At 38.5% G+C, this 4,629-nt stretch overlaps 1 protein-coding gene across 1 annotated transcript in view; it reads right to left on the reverse strand.

Annotated features, from left to right (window-relative positions):
• Positions 1-1,207: 1,207 nt before the first annotated feature.
• The window catches only part of DAB1 (Dab, reelin signal transducer, homolog 1 (Drosophila)), a 155,114-nt gene continuing 151,692 nt past the window's right edge, over positions 1,208-4,629 (reverse strand). Inside the window, exon 14 of the mRNA XM_008585671.1 lies at positions 1,208-1,435. The gene's annotated coding sequence lies outside the window, so the exon portion shown is untranslated. The remainder of the gene's footprint in view (positions 1,436-4,629) is intronic.

Genomic DNA, 4,629 nt, shown 5'->3' on the forward strand with positions numbered 1-4,629 from the left:
AAAAAAAAAAAAAAACTGACAATTTTTTTTCATTAGAACTCCTTAAAGCCATTTCCCTTAAATATTTAAAGAGTTTAATGGTAAGGTTTTTTTCTTCAAGTTATAAAATAAAAATCCCATTTGAATTTTCTGATGTACAAAAAGAGATAGAGATGAACCATTTTGACCACAGAATCAGTTTGTTATTCTGAATATTTATGTCACCATTGTTCCGTGAGAAAGTCGGTTTTTAGATCCAAAACCACATTACCAGAATTGTACCAGAATAATTTGGCAAATGACTTTTCTTTGAAAATGGCACGTGGAGAAGACACTTGTCTGCATAGCATCACAGCAGCAAGATATCGGAAAAATAAAAAATATCATTTTATTGTACTTAGAGTTTAGAGCTTCTTAGGAAATCAGATGCATTTTTCATCCTTCTCATCAATGTGACTTGATGTCTTTTCCTACTCACAGAATGAAGGTTCACACTCAAAGCTGTCTTTCTTCACCAGGACGCAGAATAGCTAAAGGGTTGTTTTGGCAACATTCTTGATCATAATGAATAACCAACCACTTATTTATCTTGTGATTTCAAGTTAATTCATTTCATACAAGGCTTTTTGTTTCCCCAGGTAGATTTCTTCACCCATATCTAAAAAAAGTCAAAAGCAATACAAAAATTTGTACACCCATTACTTTTCAAACATGACAAGGAATGGAAAGGGGAGAAAATGGCAGGCCAGGCCCAGTGGGGTGGCGAAAAACATCATCATATGTCAAAAGATATATGGATGATGACATTGTGGTCACAGAAGACCCCTTGCTTTTACCTAAAAGAAGTCAATGCCAACCCTGTTGTAATTCTCTGATGCTTGTCACTCCAAATTTTCTGTCTCTATTGTGGTCAACAGGTAGAGAAATTAAAAGAGAATAATGATTTTGCATAGTGGGTCCCCTTAAACCCACGCTAAGAGAGCACAGAATATTTGTTGGGTAAGCATTTACTTGATGTGTGATTTAATGTTGGGTGTGATTTTTTTATTACTTTTGTGTTCTTTTTTTTTTTTTTTTTTTTTTGTTTTTTTTTTTTTTTGTTTTTTTTTTTTTTTGTTTTTTTTTTTTTTTGTTTTTTTTTTTTTTTGTTTTTTTTTTTTTTTGTTTTTTTTTTTTTTTGTTTTTTTTTTTTTTTGTTTTTTTTTTTTTTTTTTTTTTTTTTTTTTTTGTGCTGCCATAGATCTCTGCCATTAGTTGCCAAAAATGCTTAGTTCCCTCTTCTGAACGAGTTCCATTGGGCAATCATGAATTTCTTTGTGGGATGAGGTGAGGTGAAAGAATACAAGAGAGCCTGTCATGATGCTGATTTCCATGCCAGTCTTGAAGCACCCACCACGGGCTCGCATCAATGCTATTTCTTAGGTCTGTTGATCTGCGCATAGAGAGGCTCTGGCTCCTGCGAATAGAGAAACAAAGTGAGACCTGCCCTTTCTCATATGGGACCTTCTGACACAGCTTTGGGAAGGAGAGTTTGGATTAAAACAGAAAGGTGATAGTTCATGATGAATGACCTTAGGTTATTTCTGGATTATCTGATCATGTTGCATATCATTTTGGCAACTTCTTTTAATCATCAAAAAGAGCTACTCATCCAGTTTGTTCTTTGGTCTTCAGGCTGAGACTGGTTTCCCTGTTAGGGAAATAGCATGGTATAGCAGGGAGAGCTGGAAAAGCTGTGTGATGTGGGCAAGATTCTTTTGTTTTTTGAGCCTCAGTTTCTCCACCCATGAAATGGGAATAATACTACTTATCCTGGAGGGTTCTTGAGAGAACTAGAGATAATGTATATAAAGCATCTAGCACAATGCATGGTAGTAACAGGTCTTCAGAAAATGGAAACAATTATTTTGAGTCAAGTGGACATTTTTCCAACAGTTTCATAAATGTCCACTTGAGACTGCTGAAATTCTATTTCAAACTGCTCTTTGGTTTTCACAAGCAGTGATGACTGGGTAAACTACCAAGCAAGACAAACAGTAATTGTGCCTTTAGCTCTTAATTAAAAGCTCCTGGGATTTGTTTCCATTCAATCTGCTGTTTCAGGTTGGCCCATCATTTGACTGTACCCATAGGGCTGTCCTGAGAGACACACACAGATTTTCACCAGCAAACCTTCAGTTTAAATGTAGATGGGAAACGGTGTTCGGCCCTGTTCAAACCACTTGATTTCAGTTCATGCTGAGCTGGCTCAGTGTGCACTGGCTGAGCAGATCAGATCCATATTCTGGTCTCAAGCATGCACAGGCCCTTCTATTACAATTGGCTTTATGCTGTCACCCTTGGATATTTGTGCCAGAATTAAATGGGTACAATGAAATCTTAATTCTGCCATATTTTATATATTAGCTTGCCTCCAGCCATGTAAGTACAGGTCCTTTTTGCTTATTTTCTTGAACTTTCAGAATAAATTGGCGTTCTGTGAGGCCCTACAATCGGTCTGGCACCATGCTAGGTGTTTTTAAGTACAATGTCATCTTACTCTTCACAACAACCTTGAAAGGCAGATGCTTTCTTTCTTTTGCAAAGGAGAAATTAAGCACAGAGAAGCTAAGTAATTTGCCATGGTCACAACTAGTAAGTCTAGACACATGAGTCCTGAAAACAGGATCCAGTGTTTTTTCTAGTCTATTACAAAAGCTGCCATTAAAGATAGAGAGAGGCCAATCCTTCCATCTGTAGAGTTCTTCAGAGTTTACAAAGCACCTCCCGTCTTATTTTATCTAGCAGTCCTAGGAGTGGCTTTTTTCTTTCCATCCTTATTTTGCAGATAAAAACTGAAGTTCAGAGAGGTTTTGGGATCTCAAGGTCATTGCGCTGTCTCTCGTGTGTCATGTATTGTATTGCTTGCTTTAAATTGTAAAGTGGGAACAGCCTAGAAAATAATGCTGTCCAGGCCTATCATTGTACAGATGAGGAGTCTGCAGCCCAGCAAGGAGAGCTGTTGTTTCCCAGAGTCATATGGTTACTTAGTAAACAATGCCAAGAGTAGAATCCAGGACTCCTGCCATCAGATCCGGGGTGTCTTCCTCTAGAACTCAACATGTTTGCATTCTTCCTGGGAGAGGGAATTTCCTACCCTTTGAGGCACCCTATTCTGTAATATAACAGAGTGCCAATTTGTCCCTCCACGCTTTTCACCCATAGACATCATACTGCCCTTGGAAATGTAAAAAATAAATGTAATCCTCCTTCCAAACGTCTGATGACAGAAAGTATGGAAGCCCATTCTTCCACGTCCTTCCTCTGGCTTACAGCTTGCAAATTCCTTCTGCCATTTTACATAAATGAACCTACCACAGTAGGTCCTCAATGAGTGTCTGTTGAATTAATAATGATTATGACACAGTTTCTAGTTTCTTCACTGTTCTGATCCCTTTGTCCTAACTACACTCCAATTTGTCTTTATTCTCTCAAAATCAAATTTAGCGTAATCTATAGAAAAATGATTTATTAAACACCTAATCTATTCCCTACCAATATCCTGAACTGTTTCAAATATATGTTGTAAGGCTAAACATGTAACTTTACTGTGTGTTTGAGTTCTGGGGTTGGGGTGGGTGGGGTAAACACAGGTGGAGTAGAAAAATAGTTAAGCACGACCGCTGGGAAGAAACATTTTCCTTTGCCTGTGCTGGGCTTCAAGGTTTCACCTTAATATTTCCTGGGTAGACTTTCTCAGCCCATTCTTTTTGTTCTGGGGTTGGGGTGGGTGGGGTAAACACAGGTGGAGTAGAAAAATAGTTAAGCACGACCACTGGGAAGAAACATTTTCCTTTGCCTGTGCTGGGCTTCAAGGTTTCACCTTAATATTTCCCGGGTAGACTTTCTCAGCCCATTCTTTTTGGATGCCCTAAAATGTCAGGCTGCCTTGATCTCACCCTACAATTTGCTCTATTCTAATTTTGGAAACTAATTTATCCAACTGAGAATGACACCTAAAAACAGAAGACGACAGCAGGCTCAGACAGGGTAATTAATGCCACACTGCATTAACTTTCTGCAGCTGAGATAAATATTCACACATCTCCTGCGTGCCGGAATTTAGCTTCAAATACCCATCACAACAGCGGTAACGACTGCAGTCAACTCTCAATTATCCCCACTAATGAAGGGGAGCAGTGGTGTGGAAAACCCCTAGCAGCAGATAATCCCAAACTCTGACACTGTGATGCATTATACGTTTTGGCAATAGCTTTACCTTCCCTGTTACAGAATCTTAGACTGCCATAGTTAGAGGGGAGCTAGAAAAAAAATCATTTGATCTAGAAAGTTACAACCTGGCTTCTGGTAAGGTTGCAATGGGATCTTTAAGCTATTTTCAAAATTCCAAAAGCCTACATGGAATCACACATTAACATAACACACTGTTGATGTTTTTGTTTGTTTTCTTCCGGCAGATTTGAACAGATCTCCGCCCTGCTTCAATCCTTCAAAGGCTGCCCCTCACCCACAGGGTAAGAGCAAAACTCCTTAGCTGGGCACACAAGGCCTATTAGTTTCATAGTCCATTACAGCTAATAAATACCCCTTCTAGACCATGAATCAAAACTCAACCTTCAGGTCACATAAATCATGTTGGAAAAAAAAAAA

The sequence above is a fragment of the Galeopterus variegatus genome, unplaced genomic scaffold, assembly GCF_000696425.1.
Source record: "Galeopterus variegatus unplaced genomic scaffold, G_variegatus-3.0.2 Scaffold3662, whole genome shotgun sequence".
Lineage (NCBI taxonomy): Eukaryota > Metazoa > Chordata > Mammalia > Dermoptera > Cynocephalidae > Galeopterus > Galeopterus variegatus.